The 25,352-nt window shown below is 44.0% G+C and overlaps 1 protein-coding gene and 1 long non-coding RNA gene across 2 annotated transcripts in view; one reads left to right on the forward strand and one right to left on the reverse strand.

Moving 5' to 3' along the window:
• The window catches only part of LOC135920155 (uncharacterized), a 173,385-nt gene that overhangs the window by 71,862 nt on the left and 76,171 nt on the right, over positions 1-25,352 (forward strand). The window lies entirely within an intron of this gene.
• Positions 9,011-12,529, reverse strand: LOC139047140 (uncharacterized). Its single transcript, XR_011507066.1, has 3 exons — positions 12,380-12,529; positions 10,901-11,010; positions 9,011-9,024 (listed from the first exon to the last, which is right to left on the reverse strand). It is a non-coding gene; the product is annotated as an uncharacterized lncRNA (long non-coding RNA).

Genomic DNA, 25,352 nt, shown 5'->3' on the forward strand with positions numbered 1-25,352 from the left:
GGTTGAGAACTTTTACACAGTTGTCACTCCGTTGTTCCAGAGATGGACGGCCAAATTTAAATTCATCAAGTGTCTCAGCATGCTTGCTTGCCCAATAAAATCCCCGCGGGTGTTCTATGGGGCTTGCCGAAGGGCATATCAGTGGCGTAGTGGTTTAAATATCCTACTACTGTGCTCGAGGTTCTGTGATCAAATCTGGCAAGCGGAAACTTTCCTATGTATTTAATAATATTTGTAATAATGCAATAAATTATATAAAGTACAAGGTGACGATAATGTGTAAAGCAAAAAAAGAGAATGTTTATACAAGTCCACATAAGCAATCATTGCCACACTAGCTAAAGCGCCTTGCTTGTAACTCACGTGTGCACTAACATTACACTTCTGTCAATTATAGCCTATGGTCACAACAGCCGTTATTCACCAACGCGGACATGCTGACGCAGCATGTTCATACCACCTCAGGAAGAGACCATGCTAGAGTTCCAACATTCGTGAATTCTTCAACAAACTGCTTCATCAAGAGTGCATTGGTGGGTGAGTCCTTGAAAACCATGGCCCTGAGATGAGCACATGTTGCCGCCGCATCAAAACTGGCGGCTCATTTTTCATTACTTGAACTGGCCAAATTGTGTTCTTGCTGAAATCGAACACACGTGCCCCATCATTGTTGAAGGCCATTGTGATGTCACTCCATGCCATGTTTACCTGCTTTCATACACTACGGTACAAACTTCCATCGGTGATGCCAGAAAAAGCGCCTGGCACTAGAGGCCCTGATGACAGTTTCTGTAAGTTAGTGTGGATAGGTCTGCCAACATCCTTTATGAGTTCAAGCAACTGCTGTTTCAAGTTAAACATCAAAAAGAAATTCCCACAACTCATTGACTCTTGAAGCCTCTTTTCTGCACCACATGAATCACAGGTGACACTGGGCTTGCTTTTGGCATTGTAAGATATTCCGTGGTATATATGGAAGGCTTGACAATAGAAGCGCACCCTTAACGCTTCTTTCTTGCTCTTCCACAGATTTTTCAGGGAGTAGGTAGTGCATGGCACAACTTTCTCCCCAAACAGGGCATTGATCGAATTAGAAGTCCTGGAACTTGTGCCCATTTCAGTCCTGCAGTGACAATGTATTAAGCACAAGCAGGAAAGCTTGTGCTTTTGTTGTGTCCTGATAAGGTAGGGTTTCCTGTCCGAGTTTTCCGAAATACTTAACGGAATCATCTCATGCAACTTGACTCCCACTTCCTTAAGCATCATGCATCTGCGCACTTCCTCCATTATTACTGCCCATTTCATCTGTTTCTTGAACAGGATCACCATCGGAGCTCAACTCAAAAACAAAATTGAGTTTACTGCCACTGAAGCTTGTTGCACCATAATCATAAAGAACATCTGTTTCACTTGTAGCTTGGCTAGTTTCTTTTTCTTACACAAAATGGCAGTTTCACTCGTATTCGTACCAGCACATATTCCTGCAAGGCTGGAGCTGTTTTGCCTTGAATCAACACTGTGGTCTTAAGTACAAATGCCACAAGTTTCATGCATGGGAGGGCTGTGCTGGTTGGCTGGCATATTCTGAAACAACATGGATCAAATGAAAAATGGAATATTATCACAGTGACGTTATTTGAAACTCAGGTGTTCTATATGGAAATGCTTCTTGCAATGAAGCTTTGAGGAATGTTGTCACGCACTCACTAAATTGTGGAAGGTAAAGCTTATGTATTGCAATATCAATAACATGCGCAGTCGGCTGCGCCCGATTAAAAAAAATTATTTATATTCGATTCTGGAAATGGTCGGTAATTAGCTTCTTATTGAAAGGAATGTCATAAGTTTTCAGCTCCAGGAATGGTGAATACCTTGTGCACCTTCAGCGAACCCGCTCACCGTGTTCCGGCAACGTTAAACAAAATAAATCCTGGGGTTTTATGTGCACAACCCAAGATATGATTATGAGCCATGCCACAGTGGGGGAGTAACGTGTACCTAAACTTAGGTATACAATCATTTGCGCGTGCCGCTTACATCGAAATGCGGCCGCCGTGGCCGGGATTTAAGCTCGACCTCAACAGTGCAGCGCTGCACTCTTGCGTGCTTCACCAGTCAATAAACGGGCTTTATATAATCGATGGAAGCAGTTGCACAGCACCGAAAATGTTACGTGAGCCACACGTAATTTTTCCGATAGTTGTGCCGGCTTTAAGGACGGCGCTTGGTCTGTCGTTTTTGTAGCATGTCGCATAGCTATGCTGCTTGTTATGCACTCTTAAATTTGGTGTTTGTACTCCAATGAATTCTAATAAAGTTGATGAAGCTTCCAACGCATACACACGTACCTGAGTAGTAGCGGTGGCAAGTTTGGTTCTTTTTGACGCGTACTTCCATGTTTGCCTTGGGACTTGGCTGCTCGATCCAGGCTGCAGATACTGCCAGTAACGTTTTGGCATTATTTGCGACACTTAATACGCTACTACATTTCAGTCTAGCTGCCGAACGTGCGTCAGTCACACAAGCGCAAAGCTCTCGAACTAATCTCAACAGCAGCAACACCAGCATACACTTCAGAAGGAAATGTCAACTGTGAGGCCCTCACTGAGCTGCAACAGCGGATGGAACGCAACCAAAACGAAGTAATAGACTGTAAGCTTGCCATATTGTTCGACGCCTCCATTGCAAAGGCTCTCGAACGCGCAATGGACAACCTCCATACTGTGAAACTAGACACGTTACTACTGCCCAGAATTGAGCAAGCCTTTGCGGCAAGAGAACAACAGCGATAGGAAAACATGGACGACACGCGCAAAGTGTTTCAAGACATAGTCGCGACTCTGGCTCAAAGTCACAACACCCGTTTGACAGAATTGGAAAACACCCTACTCCGTCCCGAAGCAGGTTCCCCAAAGAAGCCGTACTCGCGTCCCGACAAAGATGGCTGCGAGTAATCCAGAACGTGCTACCTACTGCATTTGGCAGTGGAACTGCCGGGGCTTCCGGTGAAAGCGAGCACACTTAGAGCAATATATTACCTCTCTCGCACCACATACTTCCCCCGATGTTATCGCATTACAAGAGACCGGAGTATCGGCTAAGCTGTCGGGATACGCGGCATACACCGCAGTTTGCGATGATAACCGCAGGCCCCAAGTAACCACACTAGTTAAGCGAAACATTCCGGTTATACAGCGTCACACAGGCTTTGATACAGCAGTCCACATTTTCCTGGAGATCAACCCGTCTGCAAGGCGCAAGCAACAGAGTCTCTTCATCCTCAATGTGTACAGCAGCCCCAAACAACATATGTTTCTACGATTTTTCACCAAAGCAGATCAAGTAGCTAGAGGAGCCCCCCTGCTCATCGTAGGGGACCTAAACGCCCCTGCGGTGGCATGGGAATACCCAATGGACCACCGAAAGGGAAGACAACTGTGACTTGACGGACACAATCTAGGTCTTACTCTTGTCACGCATCCAACTTGTCCCACTCGTATGGGAAACAGCGTTAGCAGAGACACTACTCCGGGCTTAACATTCGCAAAACGAATTCCACAAGCAGACTGGATCAACACGCAAGACAACTTGGGCAACGATCACTATTTAATCCAAAGAACAGTTCGAGTGGGCCTGCGAAAGCCTAAGCGCCGTCAACTCCGCATAACGAACTGGGACGCTTTCCGGCAGGCCAGAGCCCTTACCTCTTTCTCGGGTACCCAACCCCCTTTCGAAGATTGGGTCACATCCTTGCTGCAAGACGCGAGCGAAGCCACTAAATTGGTGCCTAAGGAAGCCAATCTGCAGAAGGCAGATAGCATATGTGGGAAGCCCTCGCCAGTCTGCAACGCAGATACAAACACAACAAGCTCAACCGAACGCTCAGGAAACGTATTAGTACTCTCACCCTTCACATCGAAGACTACGCACGACAGCTTACTCGTCGAAATTGGCACAGCACATGCGACAGCATGGAGTGGCAACCAAACCTGCCCAAAACGTGGAATATCCTCCGTTACCTCCTCGATCCAGCCAACAGCAAGAACACATAACAGCACAACTTGCAAAAAATTGTTCACACCCATCCGGGCACGGACGCACAAGTTCTTCAAGAGCTGATAGACCGATACATAGGACCTCAACCTACTACACCCGCTCCAGCATACACAGGCACCGCTAACGACCACCTCGACGCGCCCATACAAGCAGCAGAAGTACGGGAAACCATTCTCGCACTCCGCCCTAACTCGGCCCCGGGACCTGATGGCATTACTAATAAAATGCTTCGCAACCTAGATGAGGATTCTATACTAGCCCTCACAGCTTATTTTAACGCGTACTGGGAAACTGGAAACCTCCCCTCACAATGGAAAGAAGCCAAAATTATTATGACTCCCAAACCCGGGAAGTGCCTCCTACTCGAAAACCTCCGCTCTATCTCCTTCACTTCTGGAATCGGAAAGGTCCTCGAAAACGTCATCCTCACACGCTTACACAGACATATGAGTGACAACGACCTCTTCCCCAATACCATGGTTGGCTTCCGCCCGAAACTTTCTGCTCAAGATATCATGATTCAGCTCAAGCACCAAATTATCGATGGCGACAAAAGCTCCAGGCTGGACACCAAAGCCATCTTGGGACTAGACCTAACCAAGGCGTTCGATAACGTCACGCATGAGGCCATACTGAACCAACTGGCACAACTCCAGGTCAGACATCGAGCACATAACTACGTGAAGAATTTTCTTACAGGTCACACGGCCAGCATTACCATCGGAGGGTTGCAGTCGCCAATTATTCACTTCGGCAGCAAAGGCACGCCGCAAGGATCGGTTCTATCCCCTTTTCTGTTCAATGTGGCCTTGCTCGGACTACCGCCTGCATTAGCTAGCATCCCCAACCTCTAGCATGGCCTCTACGCAGACGATATCACCCTGTGGGTCACCGGGGGCAGCGACGGGGACATCCAAGACACTCTGCAGCAAGCCATCAAAGAGGTCGTTGCATACGTAGAACCGCGCGGCCTGGCGTGCTCCCCACAGAAATCGGAGCTCCTTCTGTACAAGCCTAATTGGGGAGGTCGACGTCCAGACCCTCACCCGCCCGAGATAGAACTCCACGTGCACCAGCAACGCATACCTGCTGTACCTAGCATTCGTATCCTTGGCTTACGCATCCAACAAAACGGCAGAAACACGGAGATACTCAAGCAATTAGGTAATCATGTGCACCAAACCACTCGCCTCATTGCACGCATCGGAAATTGACATCACGGCATGAAAGAAAGCAACACTGTAAAAAAAATAGCCTTGGTTTACAGAAAATTTGCTGGTAATTTGTGACCGAACACTCTTCCGTAATTAAAGAACGGTAATTTCTGTGGAACGGACAGCTGTAAAATAGAAATCGTAATGAAGATACGGGTGCTTTCGTATTCAGGAAACGGAAGAGTCTGTATGCTAAATGAGTTATACGGCCAAACCGTTAAAATACAGATACTTTCTGTATTTAGAAAACGGATGACTCTGTGTGCTAAATCTGTACTAAACGGGCCAACCGTTAAACTACAGATACTTCCCGTTCTCAAAAAACAGGCAAGCCTCTATGGCAAATCTGTAGTAAACGGGGTAACCGTTAAAATACAGGTACTTTCCGTATTGAGAAAACAAGCGACTCTGTGTGCTGAATCTCTACTAAACGGACCAACCGTTGAAATACAGATACTTCCCGTTCTCAAGAGACAGGCAAGCCTGTATGGTAAATCTGTATTAAACGGAGTAACCATTAAAATGAACGTACTTTCCATATTGAAAAAAAAAGAAACAGGCGACTGTGTGTGCTAAATCTGTACTAAACGAACCGACCGTAAGAATACAGCTGCTTCTTATACCTGGAAAAGAAACATTCTGTAAATTGAATCCTTACCATTTTATGTTTTACAGACCATATGCGATTTCGTAGAATGTGCGTAAGCTATAACGCAAGTTTTGTGAAGGTGTCTCATCACAGCAGCAGCAGGTCTCCATTGAGGAAAATTGTCATGCCAGCAAACTGATGTATGTTTACATTCTACAAAAATGACTGCGCTCTGTGAAACAATAAATTGTAAGGGTTCAATTTACAGAACAGCTGAAAAGGTCTTACATTGCTCATTTTGCGATATGAATAAAACACACAAAGTGAAAAAAATCAGTCGACAAGTTCCTTAGTAAGCAGAAGCAACTTTATTCTCGTCAAGTGTTTGTCCTACACCCTCTCTAGGTGGAAGTATACTTGACCTTGCACATCCGGCCACACTAAGCTTGCTGCCGTAGGCGAAATAAGTAGGATTGTTGGTGAACTTTCATCCGAGGGAAAGTGGCACAAAAGGATAATCACAGAACACAACGTGGTAACTTATGTGTTGGGGAAGCACGACCATGGATCAGCATTGTTGAGTCAAGGGATGTTGCTGTAGCCAACATTTTGACAACAGTACTTGTCTTCAGGGCAGCAATGACTTACTTGGCAGCATCTTTATGTATGCAAGCTCACTCACAACCTCACTGGGGAGGAGGAAAAGCTGGTGCATATAATATAAAAACAATCATTGTAAAAACTGGGGGAAAAGACTATGTCAAGATGTCTTCAATAAAGAGCAGGGCAAATGAAGACAAAGACATGAATACACATATCAAAAGTCAATGGAAAAAAATAGAAACAGAGACTGAACCAAATATTAAATAAATTAATACATCAAAATTAAACTGTGTGTAATATTAATATAACAGTGAACAGCCTGTGAAAAATTAAATTCAGACAACCAACTATGAGTGCTTGTCTAACCAGACGTAAAATTGTGAAAGGTTTATTGCTGCTTATATTCATTTGACTATCATCATACCTTGGCGGCGAAGAAGCAAATTGACAAAGACAAGGTGACGACACATAAGAATACACGACAAATCGTGACACTTGTGTCTTCGCCTTGTCCTTGTCAGTGCACTGCTTCACCACCAAGGTATGATGATTAATCAACAACTAGCCGAACTTTTCACATTACTGAACTTCAATTGACTGTTGATCATTTTAAACGTCCATCTTACTGTGAACCTCTGTCTCACTTCAACATAAAAATTAGGCATTTTTCTAACAAGTCTAAGCTCATATGCTATCTTATTTTACTAGCAGCAAGAATTATAGAAAGTTCTGAGTGGGGCATTTAGCAGTATCATCCAGAGCTGTAAGCTTAAGATTTAACAGTCTGAATGCACCTTAGTTCCTGAACAACCGCTTCTTTTTTTTCTTGCAACATAAATGCCTTCCATTATATACAGTAATGAACAAAAAAATATTTTTATTTAGGTCTCATGAGCGAATTGTTCCGATTGTTGGTGCTGTGTTATGCCATACCGCTAGCCTACGGCAACAATCTCTTGGAAGATACGCACCACCACTTCATGTTAGTCACGCCACACAGCCCCCTAACACTTCATATAACCTGCATATTCCCAGAATGTATCACAAGGAAACCAAATATGTCAACCAGTATGTGAAAATATCTGCATGCTGGTGAGCTTTCTAATGATAAATGGAGGTTAGAGGAGCAAAAAAAAAAAGAAAGGCTTCGCATGCCACTACAGGTTTAATTTAAAACAAGATCAAAGGATAAGATAAAGGAAAAAAAGAATACACATGTATCCAACTGCAGACAAACATGGAAAGTAGAATCACTGAGCAGTATGAAATCAACAAAGTGGAAAGTGGAGCGTCATTATGACACAAAGTGTTGCCCGTCCCTAAAGTGAAGCGATGGATAACATGTTATTTGCTGATGGTGTCATAAAGCTCCACGTTTCACTTTTCCATTTCATGGCGCTCAGTGCTTCCCCTTTCACAGTTAGTGGGTGAGTGGATGCATATTTTTTCGTTTGTCTCATCCTTTGAACTTTTGTTTAAGGGATAATCGTTTTTAAGCTTTACTTATTTTTTTAAAGATCACCTGTGTCTGATAGAGGCAAACATTACTAGCACAAGAAATTGGAACAGATAACTAATTAACAAAAATTGCGAATTAAGTTCCTAATTATTTTCAGTAGGTATTACAATTTATAAATTGTAGCCCGTGAGATTGCAAGACATATCCACTTGTAATGAATTGCTTGGAATACACTAGTTTCGAGATATTACCGATAGTATGGGATGAAATACATGGGCATTCCAGTTACTTTTGTGCTTCAATGCATGAGTGTCTTGTTAAAAAGGTAAGTGGAACAATAGTGCATACTTACAGCGAGTGGTATGCACGAGATTTAGATGCATGTTAAAGAAGCCCAGGTGGTCCAGATTTTCAGAGTCCCCCACTACGGCGTGCCTCATAATCAAATTGTGGTTCTGGCACGTAAAACCACATATATCAATTAATTAGGCAGTTTTAGCCCATTTTAATCTGTTTTGTGACGATACTGTCATCTAAAAAGCTGTTCAGATCTTCCAAGTTCTTTCTGCTTGGCTGTCACCAAGCTTTGCACATCAATTTCACATAGTACCTTTGTTGAATTCACCCAGCCATTTTATTTCACTCAATATCACACTGGGACAAGACAGTGCTCAACACAACTGCTCCTGTACAACAGCCAACACAACTGAAAGACACATCACACGATGTGGCAAACCTGTGCCATATAGTCTTCTGTAAAATAAATAAGGTTGGATAATTTTCAAACGGGCCTTCTATGCCTAACCATCTTGGGTCGGATTTCTTGACCAACTCTAGCCTTACTGCTAATATACATTCCCATTGCCTAGTGAATACAATAACCAGTAAGTCTATACAAGGCATCCTTATGCCTGCCACCACTAGCACCTGAAGAGCACTACATAATTATCTCCATTCACATCCATCCTAATGGACTTCCCTGGCATAACCAACGAGCCTGGAGCTCCCACATAAACAGATTATTAAATAATCACAGGTAGAGCATAACACACAATCAATCTTTTTTGCACACATCATCCGCTATCTCGTGTTCCATTCAGGTTCTGAAAAGAATTAATGAACCACTATAAGTATACAAAAGTTTGTATAATGCAACAGGTGAATTAAAGCGCTGAGTTGAGGTTTGACTTATGAAATAAATTGTGCTAGACGTGTGCAAAATTTTCAGGTAACACAAGTTAACATTAAAAAAATCTATAAAACAATTACAGTCAAACGTACTTAAAACAAAATTCAAGTGCTACGAAAATCCCATTGTTATAACCAGGTTGCATGAAAAAAGCAAACTAGGGGTTGGCAGAGCTGTTGTGAGGAAACTATAATGGAGGGGAGGCCAGTGCTCCTCCCCATCCCATTGCTCCATCTGGCTGCTGGTTCTGTTCACTCGCCTAACTGCTTCCTAGGTGCTCCGATCGCATGTAGCCAGCCATGGCTGTCAGCGTTAAAGAATGGCACTGATATAACTGTAAAGAGGGGCCATGGGTGGCAAGTGATATGCGAGCTCCGCTGAAGCATTGTTTTGGTAGCCCCAAATGGGGGCTTTTAAAATATGCGAGAAGGTTGCCGCGGCAGCCTGTCAGCTTGAGAAATCCAGAAGAAATGCTGAGGCAACATTGCCACAAGCGTCTCACTAGGTTGTAAGAGGAAACCCTATGTCCATCAGCCTTGCCGACATCCTTCTCCAAGGCATCCAGGTGCTCCACGTAGTGAAGCGGAAACTTCCTCGTGGAAACGAAGCACCGGAGGAACTGAATCATCTGCTGGGCCTCTTGTAAGGACAACGTTGAGGCAGCCTGCTCTACGATCTCACCGCTGCCGTCATTGCCATCACTATCCGATGCAAGCATGTTCGCGACGATCGCCTCATCATTTAGAAACCTTTAGTTTCCTGATCTAACTGAGCACTTTCTTTTCACCTGCGACATTGTGCATTGATGATGATTGGCACGCAGATTAGCCATCTTACGTTTCGGCGGCTAGTCAAACGAGGCTGGGAAATCATGCAGCCAGGAACGATTTCGACACAACCAACAAAAACAAACGCGAGCGATTAAGCTGTTTACAGAACTGCGCTAAATGAGGAGCCATCAAGCAATCTGCGAGTAACGCAGTTGGCACGGTCTGTGCGTGTTTCAGAGGGTGGTGTGGCGTAGAGATATGCGCACAGCCCATTTGTGTTCAGCGGGGTGGAAGGGCGACGGGAGAGAAAATTTTGAAGAAGGCTGGAAAATGAACGCGCGGCGGCTGTCAGGGCCACCATTCAGCAGCTCGAATTTCTCGTTTTCTTTTTTTTTCTTTTCAAGGATTCCGCATTTCACTACCTTTCGGCACAGGCACCCAGCAGCCAGACTTCACCATTATAACCAATAATGCGGCATCAGGGCATTGTAGTAAGCGGGTTATTTCATCATGGAACACATACAAAAGTTGATGGTGCAGCAGCTTCTAATTGTTATAGCTAATATATTTTTGAAACCTGTATCGTTATAAGTGGGTTCAACTGTATAAGAACCATGATGAGGCTTGAGGTTATGAAAATTGTTGACAATAGGTTTTTACTCCTAATATCACACATAGGGTACAGCGGGCATTGTACTTGAGGCCTCAAGATTAAATTTAGGCATCCACAGCAGAACAATGCAGTGGGTAATTTTAGGCACCACAACTGCACCTCTAGGGGTTGCAAATCTACAGCTTGAATTTTTGCTTTTATGCATGACAATAATTGTCTGACCCATTTTAATAACTATACAGTAATCCTTCGGAGATGTTTCTACTTGCTGCAAGGCAGGTATATAACAGCCAACTTAAATGCTCCCATTAAGGTATAGAAAATTCAGTGGTCTGTTTCTGTGTACATTTCATAATGTAACAGTCTTGTATATAAGAAACGAAGCCAAAAATGCACTTCCTATTCACATTCCTTTCGAAGAAGCTGTGCCAGCTTCACTACCTTTGTAGGAATAGCCAAACGGCGGGCATTGCCCTGGGATCTGCTGCCCTTGCAGGGATTAATATCACATATTTGCCTGCAAGAAAAGCAGTAGTAATGTGAGCATCTCTTATCACCATAGATCTGAATGACTTCACATTCACAAGCCTTAAATGCTTTTTGTACTATAACATATCCACATCCAAACAGCAGCAGTGGATGAGATGACAAGCATTTGAGAGATTTTAGTTCAGATATCAAAAGTGCCCAAATTATTGCGAGTTTGTAGACAAGAACAGATTTTAGCTGCAGATATAAACACTTTTGCCCTACAGTTGTTGCAACATCTTACAAGTGTTAGTGCTTGTGAATGTTCCGACACCCCTAAGCCATGGTGACAAACCAACGAGCACCACAGAGTCCAGCTTTTCAAACAACCAAACGCTTCAACAATCCCTTCCTTTGGTCGAGTTGGGATGAAAGTGCCCAACCAAAGATTGCGACAAAAGACCTGTACATGTAATTCCATACCTCCATAAAGTTTCAGATAACTTGAAAAAGGTCGCAAACCAACGCAATGTCAATCTGGTTTATTTAGCACTTAGTAAATTGTCAGCAGTGTGTAACCTTCAAAACAAGAAGCACCAGAAATGCACCCAATTTCATACTAATCACTGGACTAATTACACCAAATGCACTTCAGATATTGTCTATCATACACCCTTAGATTGTGGACGTGTTTATATAGGACAAACCAGTGCTTCAATGACAGGGCCAGACAGCACAATAATGATGTTAGAAAAGGACATGATAGTCACTTGGCTGAACATTGCAAAAAGTGTGCATGCACACCCATGCTTGGAGACACAGCTTTCTTGCGGAAAGGATACACAAAAACACAACACGAAATGGTTGAAGCATATTTCATAAGGAAAGCAAGTGACAAGTGCATCAGCTGTCCATCTTTGGTTTTGCAAGAAAAAGTGACATTTCTTTTGAGGTATATAGGCACATGAACTGATTGACCATACAATCGTGCATAAGATCCGATTCATTCACAATCTTTAGTGTGTATGGTTATGAGTGCATGATGTTCCTGAGGTGCAGATCATAAACAGATTCTCGTTTGAAATACACGTTAAATGGAAGTAGCACTAGTCTTGTCGTATGTGTTTCTTTTGTCTTTGTCTTTAGCGCATTTTTATGAACTGTCCAAATGTTTCCTTTTCTTGCCAAAAATTGTGGATTTGAAAAATGGGTTTACTTTTCTGTAACATGCTGCACTATTATCAATATCCAGTGAGAAAAAAGGATGTGTACATCTTTCTTATAAACTTTCTCAGTGATGATAAAAAAAGTTAATCTGCTCCAGACACCCACATTTTCCTATCAATCATAATTAAAGATGTCAACAATTTGTCTTCATAGATAGGCAAAAGCTTGCGCACTAAAATAGCACAACTCACCTCTGAATGAACTCAAGTGTTGTAGCTGCTCCCTTTGCATAGGTCATGTTAAACACATAGTAGCATAAGAAGGCAAGACACGCTGCCTCTATGAAGCCAGTGCTCTCCATAAACAACAGCTGCTGCTCGCACACAACAAAACATTTCTTCTCAAAGGTGCCTCTTGCAATGATACATAATGCACATTTTATAAGCACCAATGAAATTTCTATAGATGATATTCAATATGCAACGGAGACCATATCTACCTGCTAGTCATATCAGTTAATACTTATTCAAACAAACTAGTGCTGCCAATTTTAAGTAAATACGATACCTGGAGGGTCTTTTTCTGCAAATATGTACAAAATTGAGTCTGTCATACATGTTGAATACAACAAAATGGCACGATAACCAAGTACCTTAAAGATAAGTAAATTCAGTGCTATAGTCCTTAAATCTGTGTGCCATATGAAGGTGTTTACCTTGGCTAGGACTGCAAGCATTGCATAGCCACATGAATACGAAAAGCTGAAGTGCATTAGCTGCAACTTTACCGCCACATGTTTAATTACAAAGCTACCATCAATGTAAAAGAAATACTGCAAGCCTCTCGCCTGTTTTTCCTGCAAGTGAAGTTATGAAAGACAGAAGCATTTGCACATGTTTTACAAACTACACAGGTAATTCTACAGTCTTAGTTTGCTCATTATTTTGGAGAGCTTGGTAAGATGATTCACTCTTCCTTATGACAAGCTTTGCTGCTTTCGTAGTTTACACACTTCCGGGCAGGCTTAATTATGCGGCGCATAAAACTACAAGAACAGGTGCTGTTGCAAAGGCATACAGTCGCCGACTGATTTTTCGGACTTCAAAAATTTGGACATGCTCGATTACTCAGTCTGCTTCGCGGCACGGCCATTCTCCCCATAGACCATAATGTGTAACAACTGCTGAAAGTTCAGACACCTTGCAACCTCTTGTCTGATTTTTAGGACACTCCTTAAGCCAACTCAATCGAGAGCACCATGCACTAACTCTGACCGGTGCATGGTTCGACTTGCTGAACGCCATTTTTGCTTTGAACGGAGCCTCCTTGCTGCCCCAAGAAGCGGCGCTAATGCAAATCCCCTCTCACCATCATCGTTTCTTCTTGGTTCGTAGCTCCAGCAGTTCCGGTCTCAGCTTAGTAATCCGTGTCAAGACAATCCAGCAGCTGATTTGTTTCTTCCTTCGTGCACGACGCTGCGAGTAGGCCACGTTTTTCGTTTGTATGACTGGTGTCGGCGTGACGGTGTGGTGATGTTTGCTTTGTGTGCTATGCCGAGGTTGACTGAATGAATGAATGTGTATTGTTTAGTGGCGCAAGGGCCAAGTATGGCCAAAGAGCGCCATGACTGATAATGTTGTGTTAAGCGCCGATTTGTGAGTTGCGATGGTGGGATGTGACATGGCTGTAAAGTGGCCTAAAATCAATCCGTATCATAAAAGCGTAAAATGATATATAATATAAAATTATGATAGTGATATTGTCTATGGATCTAGTACGCGTGATCAGTGATCGTGGAGCTAAAATGCAAAAATGTGGAAATACCACCTATGCCTCCGGGAGGCCTTTGAGCCCAAAGGCTGGGAGGCAGGTGCTTTCTTTCAGTGCAGTTATCGCAGCAGAAACCTCAGTTAAGAGGCCGTGCTACGGATTTCCTGGTGATATGACATGAAAACTGTGTACATCTTTTAAAAATGCGAACAAGTATTGATATTTAAAGAGCGGTTCCATGCCTATGATCATGAGAGGATGAAGGGGAATTTGTTGACGGTGTGGTAATGGAAAATGCTTTTTCCTATTAGCGTTTAATTCAGTGCATTGCAGCAGGATGTGAAGCACAGTAAGTGGCTCACCACATTTATCACACATGGGTGGATCGCCACCGGACAAGAGGTATGCGTGTGTGCTGTATGTGTGTCCTATCCTGAGTCTGCAAAGTGTTACTTCTGTGTGGCGGTTCTTTGATACCGGCGGCCAGTTGCCAAGATACGGCTTGATAACATGTAGTTTATTTTCTGTTTGTTCGTCCCACAAGCACTGCCAGAAAGCCCTTAGCTTTTTTCTTATTGAGGGCTTGAGGTCCATTACAGGGACAGTCGTGGAAGTATTGGAAGCGTTCGCGTTGACGGATGTGGCTAGCTCGTCCGCCAACACGTTTCCCTCTATCTCTCGGTGCCCCGGCACCCAGCATACGACGATATGCTGTTTGGACTGATAGGTTGTGCATAATGCTGTGTAAAGAGATAGAATTACAGGGTTTTTATATTTCCTGACAGTTTTCAAAGCATTTACAACACTCAAAGAGTCTGTGTATATAACTGCCTTTGGGATATTAGATTCATTAATCTGTTTAACGGCAGCCAATATCGCGTAGGCCTCTGCTGTGAAAATACTTGTGTTAGGGTGCAGAACACCGGCATCTGAAAAAGATGGACCGACCGCTGCGTAAGATACGCCAGAATTACACTTCGATGCGTCTGTAAAGAATTTAGGAGAGGAGTATTTGTGCTGTAATTCGAGGAAGTACATTCGTATATGCGCGACAGGCGCGTGCTTTGTGACAGCTACGAAAGATGTATCACAGTCTATTGGTTGCCACTGCCACGGCGGGGGCCGTATAGCAGGGGACATAAGGTGGTATTCAAGCAGTGGAACCCTTGTTTCTTCAGCCATGTCTCTAACATCCATGGAGAAAGGCTGTGCCACTCTGGGCCGGTTGCGGAAAAGTTGGCAACTGGACAAATCGTTTACGGTGTAATACGCGGGATGCTGACTTTTTCCGTTCACTCTAAGAAAATACACGTCTGTGTAAAATTCGTAGCAGGAGTACTTCGATTCAAGCTCTCGGAAATGCATAGCAATTTCAAGCTCATGAGCGTGCTTCGAGACCTCTACAAAGGATGTGTCACATTATATCACCTGCCACTCCCAGAGCGGTAATAGATTAGCAAGAGCCATTAGGTGATGTTCGAGTATCGGTACATCCATTTCTTCACTAAGTTCTCTTACACGCAGTGACGAAGGAGGCATCATGGAGAGTCTGTTACGGAAAAGTGTTTCACACGTCAAGTCGTTTAATGTCGTGAAACACGAATGTTCCTTATTAGAGCGCACTTGAAGAAAGTAGGTGAAGCTGATGTATGTTCTCTGAAAATGGAGTGACCACTCGTCTGACTCTACGTATAGGCTTTCGACAGGGCTTGTTCTAAAGGCGCCAGTGGCCAGGCGGATACCCAGGTGGTGGACGGGGTCTAACATATTTAGCGCGCTCGGGGCGGCAGAGTGGTAAACCACGGCACCATAGTCCAGTTGTGATCAAACTAGGCTCCTATAAAGATTCAATAAACACTTTCTGTCGCTACCCCATGTTGTGTGGGATAGTATTTTAAGTAAGTTCATTGTTTTAAGACATTTTGCTTTAAGATATTTTATGTGTGGGATGAATGTAAGCCTGGAGTCAAGTATAACACCTAGGAATTTGTGTTCCTTGTTTACGGGTATTCGTTCAAGGGGAGTACGGTAGCGCGATTAAAAGACGGGACAAAAGAAGACACATAGGGACACACACAGCGCTCGTTGTCCATATATTTAAACAGGGGGATCTGCAGCAAGCCCCTTTTTTCTATTGAAAAGAACGCAAGAACTTTTGTTGGGGTTCACTTTGAACCCGTTTTCGTCTGCCCACTTGGAGACTTTGTTTTAGCACTGTTGTACCTGCCTCTCACAGACTGTTTGGTTGCAGGAATTGAAACCTACCTGTATGTCGTCTACATGGACGGAATAAAAATAGATGGGGGTAATGTTTTACGAAGCGTGTTCATTTTAACTACAAAAAGCGTGCAGCTCAGTACGCCTCCCTGGGGTACCCCAGTTTCCTGTATGAATACACGCGACAGCGCATTACCTATTTTCACTCGGAATGTACGGTTGTGCAGGTAGCTTTCTATAATGCTTAACACAGTGCCGCGGATGCACAGTGTCGATAGGTCACGCAGGATACCGTACCGCCAAGTTTTATGGTACGCCTTTTCCATGCCGAGAAAGACGGATAAGAAGGACTGTTTATGCACGAAGGCATCGCGAATGTTTACTTCCATGCGCACTAGAATGTCGGTTGTAGATCGTCCTACTCTAAAACCACACTGATACGGATCAGGAAATCTATATAATTCAAGGAAGCGTAAAAGTCGACGGTTTATCATTTTTTCAAAAAGTTTGCATATACAACTTGTGATGGCAATCGGGCGATAGCTTGTTACTAATGTGGGGTCTTTGCCCTGTTTAAGAATCGGAACAACCAACGCTTCTTTCCATGCGGTAGGGAGGTATCCCGCAGCCCATATTGTATAAAAAGTGCTAGCAGAGTAATTTGAGTATGACTGGGGCGGCGTTTATTCACGTCGTACCTGATCCTGTCCGGTCCAGGTGCGGAGCTCTGACATGCAGTCAGGGAGGCTCTCAACTCGGTGATGTTAAGAGGCGCGTTGAAGGGTTCGTTCTGTCTGCATTTGCGGTCGATAGCCTTGTGTTCTGCTACTTGTTTGTGTTTTACAAACGCCTTGGAGCAATGGTTAGAACTGGAAACGTATTGGAAGTGTTCGCCAAGGGCGTCAGCTTGGTCTTCGAAGCTCTTTGCTTCACCGTTCACTAGGGGTACGGATGAATTTCTTGCCCCTTAAACCTTTTCAGCCCATCCCACACTTTACATTCTTGAGTATACAAATTTATGCCCGAGTGAAACTTCTGCCAGCTTGCCCTCTTTGCCAGTCGTCGTGTCCTTCTTCCCTGTGATTTAACCTGTTTAAATTCTATAAGATTTTCCGCTGTAGGACTGTCACGTAGTTTGCTCCAAGCTTTATTTTGTCTCTTCCGCGACTCCCTGCAATCGTCATTCCAACAGAGGACCCGTCTTTTGGATGAAGTGCCTCTTGTTTGAGGAATGAATTTTTCAGCGGCGTCAATGATAAAAGTGGTGAAGTATGAAACAGCATGATCTATACTAAAATTATCTAGAAAATCCCGCGATATGTGGGTGCAATCCCTAAAACGTTCCCAGTCAGCTGAGGCCAGTTTCCAGCGAGGGAAGTGTGGATGGAAGTCATGTTTGTTTACGGAGTTCAGCGTTACTGGGAAGTGATCACTTCCGAATGGGTTTTTAATTATATGCCATTCTAAATCAGGAAAGATGGAAGCGCATACGATTGCCAGGTCTATTGATGAGTACGAGTTATGATGTCGATTATAATACATTCGTTCTTTCTTATTAAAGAGACAGGCACCGGGGGTTAAAAGGAAATTTTCAATAAGTCGACCTCTCGCGTCGCATCGCGAGTCTCCCCACATTGTGTTATGTGCGTTCAAATTTCGCACGAGTGTATCAGGCTCGGGAAAATGGTCAATGAGGTTATAAAAGCCTGTTTTTTTAAGACGCTGGTTTGGCGGTATATGTATGGAACACACATTTACTATTTTATTAAAAAGAATAGCCTGAACTGACACTGCCTCAAGGGGCGTGTTCAGGGCGACGGGTCGGCAAGCTACCACCTGGTCGGCTATTATTGCTACACCGCCGGATGCATTAGCCTCCTCGCGGTCTTTGCGGAAGATGGTGTAGTTTCTAAGAAAATTTGTATTGTTAGGTTTGAGATGTGTCTGTTGAACACACAGGAGCTTCGTATTGTGTTTGTGTATAATTTCTCTAATGTCGTCGAAGTTATGTAGAAGTCCTCGTACCTTCCACTATAGTATTTGTCTATCTATTATGCTATATGTGCTGCCTGATGTGTGTTGAAGAGACAAGGATTGGCTCACGGGCCTTTCTCAGGCGCCGTGACGGGAGTTTTGTCTCTTTTGGAGCGATCGAGAGTGCCTCGCCGCTCCTTAGGCGCTGGGGGCGCCGTGTTGCTGGTGGTTGTGTCCATCGCCTCTTGCGAGGCTCTGAACACGCGCTCATCCGAACGCTTTGTTTGGCGTGAAGGCCTCGGCACGTTGGACGAGGCCTTTGGGGGCACCTGCCCGGAGGTAGATGTCTGCTCGGTTGGCGTAGCAGCGCTAGCGGCAGCCGCCGGGGTGGAGGGTGCGGATGGCGTTACTGCTGCCCCACTGGAAGTGAGTCGGACAGCCGCCGGACTGCCCCTTGACGCGCCACTTCGGCAAATGTGTTTTTGGGCAGGTAGGATACCCACCTGCGTGCCTCCTTGCAAGTTATGTTTTCCTTTACTTTGACCGTGACAATTTCTTTCTCTTTTTTCCAGGATGGGCATGACCGCGACTATGCGGCGTGCTCCCCTTCACAGTTTACACAAGCTTCTCGCAAGCTTCAGAAGTATGTTCGTGGGCACTGCACTTCGCACAGGTTTGATGGCCTCGGCAGCTCTGCGAACTGTGGCCGAAACGTTGGCATTTGAAACATCTCAGGAGATTTGGCACATATGGCCTAACACGGAGCTTGATGTGCCCGGCCTCTACAGACTCTGGTAGAATACCTGAGCCGAAAGTCAATATAAGGTGTTTGGTCTTGATTTCGTGGCTGTCACGCCTGATCTTTATTCGTTTAACATTGATAACATTCTGGTCACTGAAGCCATCCAAGAGTTCATCCTCAGTGAGCTCCAGCAAGTCATCTTCCGATACAACACCGCGGGTTGTGTTCATCGTACAGTGTGAGGTTACAATAACTTGGGTTTCCCCAAATGACACTAGATTTGTCGATTTCTCATAATGTTTCTGATCGCGGAGCTCCAAGAGAGGATCACCGCTTGCCATCATCGACGCCTTATAACCTGGACCAAAGACTTCAGTCAGTCTCTTAAAGACATGGACTGGTGAAATTGTTCGTACTGTTTTAGCGGGTTTTTCAGAGTGGATTACGTGAAAACAAGGGAAAGATTATTTTTGCCGACCAAAAAACTGCAATACATCATCGGTGCGCCCTCTTTTCTGAGGGCGATCAGGAAGCAGAGGGAAGGAGATTGCCATAAAGGATTTGAATTTTCGGCATTAACGCCAACCACCAACTGCGGAACTTTTCAAGGGGACGTTACAGGGGCTGTAAAAACAGGTCATGCAAACGCCAGCTGTACGTTATCACTATAACCAAATATGAGATAACCTAGGTTGGTTATTCAAACAAGGTAAACCGTCGCTGCCTGGAAAAAATTGGACGTAAGCGGAAGCTAGGAGAAGTAAGGAAGGATGAAAAGTAAGAGAAAGACGAAGATTCGAAGGAGAGAGAGAAGCAGGAAAATTGCCTTGAGTTTAGAGTATAAACAGGCAGAACTCTGGAAAAAAATAGATACAACCAACTATAAATATAATGCGCTGCCTAAGGAAATTTTGCTCTTACCCTGCGGCCAGCAGATCGCCCACCTGTCGCGCTGTAGAGTGTGAGCTACGAAATGAATCGACCGCGAGGTGATGGCCGTATGTTTACAGTGTAAACAGGTAGAACTCCCGAAAAAATAGATACAACCAAATATGACTATAGTGCGCTTCCTAGATTTTGTTGTTACTCTCCGGCGAAAACATCGCCCATCAGTCGCGCTATATGGTATAGGATACACAATGAATTGAGCGGCACAGCGATTGTGAGGTGCTCGCTATATGTTTACAGTGAAAACAGCTAGAACAATCGAAAAAATAGATACAACCAAATATCACTATAATGCGCTTCCTAAGCACGTTTTGTTCTTACTCTGCGGCCAACAGATCACCCATCGCTCGTGCTATAGTGTATATATAGGCTGCAGAATAAATTGAGCGGCAGAGCGATAGCGAGGTGCTCGCTGTATGTTTACAGGAAAACAGGTGGAACTATCGAAAAAATAGATAGAACCAAATATCACGATGCACCTCCTAAGCACATTTTGTTGTTACTGGGTGGCCAACAGATCGCCCATCGGTCGCGCAATATGTATAGGCTACAAGATGAATTGAGCTTCAGAGCGACCGCGAGGTGCTCGCCTTTTGTTTACAGTATAAATAGGAAGAACTCTGGAAAAATAGATACAACCAACTATCACTATATTGTGTTTCCTAAGCACATTTTGTTGTTACTCTGCGGCCAACAGATCACCCATCGCTTGCGCTATAGTGTATATATAGGCTACAAATTCCATTGGCGGCCTGTGCTAAGAATCACTGGCTTCGGACAGGCCGCCAATGGAATATGAACCTGGCAACGTTTAACGCTAGAACGTTATCTAGTGAGGCGAGTCTAGCAGTGCTATTGGAGGAATTACAGGGCACTAAATGCGATATAATAAGGCTCAGTGAAGTTAGGAAGCCAAAAGATGCATATACAGTGCTAAAAAGCCGGCACGTCTTGTGCTACAGGGGCTTAGCGGAGAGAAGAGAACTAGGAGTCGGATTCCTGATTAATAAGAATATAGCTGGTAACATACAGGAATTCTATAGCATTAACGAGAGGGTGGTAGGTCTTGTTGTGAAACTTAATAAGAGGTACAAAATGAAGATTGTACAAGTCTACGCCCCTACATCCAGTCATGATGACCAGGAAGCCGAAAGCTTTTGTGAAGACGTGGAATCGGCGATGGGTAGAGTGAAAAACCAAACACACTATACTATTGGGCGACTTTAATGCCAAGGTAGGCAAGAAGCAAGCTGGAGACAAGGCAGTGGGGGAATATGGCATAGGCGCTAGGAATAGCAGGGGAGAGTTATTAGTAGAGTTTGCGGAAAAGAATAATATGAGGATAATGAATACCTTCTTCCGCAGGCGGGATAGCCGAAAGTGGACGTGGAGGAGCCCGAACGGCGAGACTAGAAATGAAATAGACTTGATACTCTGCGCTAACCCTGGCATCATACAAGATGTGGACGTGCTCGGCAAAGTGCGCTGCAGTGACCACAGGATGGTAAGAACTCGAATTAGCCTAGACCTGAGAAGGGAACGGAAGAAACTAGTACAGAAGAAGCCGATTAATGAGTTAGTGGTAAGAGGGAAAATAGAAGAATTCCAGATCAAGCTACAGAACAGGTATTCAGCTTTAACCCAGGAAGAGGACCTTAGTGTTGAAACAATAAACGACAATCTTGTGGGCATCATTAAGGAGTGTGCAATGGAAGTAGGTGGTAACTCCATTAGGCAGGATACCAGCAAACTATCGCAGGAGACGAAGATCTGATCAAGAAACGCCAATGTATGAAAGCCTCTAACCCTACAGCTAGAATAGAACTGGCAGAACTTTCGAAATTAATCAACAAGCGTAAGACAGCTGACATAAGGAAGTATAATATGGATAGAATTGAACATGCTCTCAGGAACGGAGGAAGCCTAAAAACAGTGAAGAAACTAGGAATCGGCAAGAATCAGATGTATGCGTTAAGAGACAAAGCCGGCGATATCATTACTAATATGGATGAGATAGTTCAAGTGGCTGAGGAGTTCTATAGAGATTTATACAGTACCAGTGGCACCCACGACGATAATGAAAGGCAAAATAGTTTCGAAGAATTCGAAATCCCAAAGGTAACGCCGGAAGAAGTAAAGAAAGCCTTAGTAGATATGCAAAGGGGGAAGGCAGCTGGGGAGGATCAGGTAACAGCAGATTTGTTGAAGGATGGTGGACAGGTTGTTCTAGAGAAACTGGCCACCCTGTATATGCAATGCCTCATGACCTCGAGCGTACCGGAATCTTGGAAGAACGCTAACATAATCCTAATTCAGAAGAAAGGAGACGCCAAAGACTTGAAAAATTATAGACCGATCAGCTTACTGTCCGTTGCCTACAAGCTATTTACTAAGGTAATCGCAAATAGAATCAGGAACACCTTAGACTTCTGTCAAGCAAAGGACCAGGCAGGATTCCGTAAAGGCTACTCAACAATAGATCATATTCACACTATCAATCAGGTGATAGAGAAATCTGCGGAATTATCCAACCCTTATGTATAGCTTTCATTGATTACGAGAAAGCGTTTGATTCTGTCGAAACCTCAGCAGTCATGGAGGCATTACGGAATCAGGGTGTAGACGAGCCGTATGTAAAAATACTGAAAGATATCTATAGCGGCTCCACAGCCACCGTAGTCCTCCATAAAGCAAGCAACAAAATCCCAATAAAGAAAGGCGTCAGGCAGGGAGATACGATCTCTCCAATGCTAGTCACAGCATGTTTACAGGAGGTATTCGGAGACCTGGATTGGGAAGAATTGGGGATAAAAGGTAATGGAGAGTACCTTAGTAACTTGCGATTCGCTGATGATATTGCTTTGCTTAGTAACTCAGGGGACCAATTGCAATGCATGCTCACTGACCTGGAGAGGCAAAGCAGAAGAGTGGGTCTAAAAATTAATCTACAGAAAACTAAAGTAATGTTTAACAGTCTCGGAAGAGAACAGCAATTTACAATAGGCAGTGAGGCGCTGGAAGTCGTAAGGGAATACACCTACTTGGGGCAGGTAGTGACGGCGGATCCGGATCATGAGACGGAAATAATCAGGAGGATAAGAATGGGCTGGGGTGCGTTTGGCAGGCATTCTCAAATCATGAACAGCAGGTTGCCACTATCCCTCAAAAGGAAAGTGTATAACAGCTGTGTGTTACCAGTACTCACATATGCGGCAGAAACCTGGAGGCTTACGAAAAGGGTTCTACTCAAATTAAGGACAACGCAACGAGCTATGGAAAGAAGAATGATAGGTGTAACGTTAAGGGATAAGAAAAGAGCAGATTGGGTGAGGGAACAAATGCGAGTTAATGACATCTTAGTTGAAATCAAGAAAAAGAAATGGGCATGGGCAGGACATGTAGTGAGGAGGGAAGATAACCGATGGTCATTAAGGGTTACGGACTGGATCCCAAGGGAAGGGAAGCGTAGCAGGGGGCGGCAGAAAGTTAGGTGGGCGGATGAGATTAAGAAGTTTGCAGGGACGGCGTGGCCACAATTAGTACATGACCGGGGTTGTTGGAGAAATATGGGAGAGGCCTTTGCCCTGCAGTAGGCGTTACCAGGCTGATGATGATGATGATGAGGCTACAAAATAAATTGAGCGGCAGGGCGATAGCGAGGTGCTCGCTATATGTTTACAGTGAAAACAGGTAGAACTATTGAAAAAATTGATACAATCAAATATCACAATAATGCACTTCCTAAGCACATTTTCTTTTTACTCTGCGGCCAACAGATAACCCATCGCTCGCGCTATAGTGTATATATAGGCTACAAAATAAATTGAGCGGCAGGGCGATAGCGAGGTGCTCGCTATATGTTTACAGTGAAAACAGGTAGAACTATTGAAAAAATTGATACAATCAAATATCACAATAATGCACTTCCTAAGCACATTTTCTTGTTACTCTGCGGCCAACAGATCACCCATCGCTCGCGCTATAGTGTATATATAGGCTACAAAATAAATTGAGCGGCAGGGCGAGAGCGAGGTGCTCGCTATATGTTTACAGTGAAAACAGGTAGAACTATTGAAAAATTAGATACAACCAAATATCACTAAAATGCGCTTCCTACGCACATTTTGTTGTTACTCTGCGGCCAACAGATCACCCATCGCTCGCGCTATAGTGTATATAGAGGCTGCAAAATAAATTGAGCGGCATTGCGATAGCGAGGTGCTCGCTACATGTTTACAGTGAAAACAGGTAGAGCTATCGAAAAAATAGACACAACCAAATATCACTATAATGCACTTTCTAAGCACATTTTGTTGTTACTGGGTGGCCAACAGATCGCCCATCGGTCTTGCTATATAGTATAGGCTACAAAATGAATTGAGCTTCACAGCGATCGCGAGGTGATCGCCTTGAATTTACTGTATAAATAGGAAGAACTCTGGAAAAATAGATACAACCAACTATCACTATATTGTGTTTCCTATGCAAATTTTCTTGTTACTCTGCGGCCAACAGATCACCCATCGCTCGCGCTATAGTGTATATATAGGCTACAAAATAAATTGAGCGGCAGGGCGAGAGCGAGGTGCTCGCTATATGTTTACAGTGAAAACAGGTAGAACTATTGAAAAATTAGATACAACCAAATATCACTAAAATGCGCTTCCTACGCACATTTTGTTGTTACTCTGCGGCCAACAGATCACCCATCGCTCGCGCTATAGTGTATATAGAGGCTGCAAAATAAATTGAGCGGCATTGCGATAGCGAGGTGCTCGCTACATGTTTACAGTGAAAACAGGTAGAGCTATCGAAAAAATAGACACAACCAAATATCACTATAATGCACTTTCTAAGCACATTTTGTTGTTACTGGGTGGCCAACAGATCGCCCATCGGTCTTGCTATATAGTATAGGCTACAAAATGAATTGAGCTTCACAGCGATCGCGAGGTGATCGCCTTGAATTTACTGTATAAATAGGAAGAACTCTGGAAAAATAGATACAACCAACTATCACTATATTGTGTTTCCTATGCAAATTTTCTTGTTACTCTGCGGCCAACAGATCACCCATCGCTCGCGCTATAGTGTATATATAGGCTACAAAATAAATTGAGCGGCAGGGCGAGAGCGAGGTGCTCGCTATATGTTTACAGTGAAAACAGGTAGAACTATTGAAAAATTAGATACAACCAAATATCACTAAAATGCGCTTCCTACGCACATTTTGTTGTTACTCTGCGGCCAACAGATCACCCATCGCTCGCGCTATAGTGTATATAGAGGCTGCAAAATAAATTGAGCGGCATTGCGATAGCGAGGTGCTCGCTACATGTTTACAGTGAAAACAGGTAGAGCTATCGAAAAAATAGACACAACCAAATATCACTATAATGCACTTTCTAAGCACATTTTGTTGTTACTGGGTGGCCAACAGATCGCCCATCGGTCTTGCTATATAGTATAGGCTACAAAATGAATTGAGCTTCACAGCGATCGCGAGGTGATCGCCTTGAATTTACTGTATAAATAGGAAGAACTCTGGAAAAATAGATACAACCAACTATCAC

Source organism: Dermacentor albipictus, chromosome 6 (genome assembly GCF_038994185.2).
Source record: "Dermacentor albipictus isolate Rhodes 1998 colony chromosome 6, USDA_Dalb.pri_finalv2, whole genome shotgun sequence".
In the NCBI taxonomy this organism is placed as follows: Eukaryota; Metazoa; Arthropoda; class Arachnida; order Ixodida; family Ixodidae; genus Dermacentor; species Dermacentor albipictus.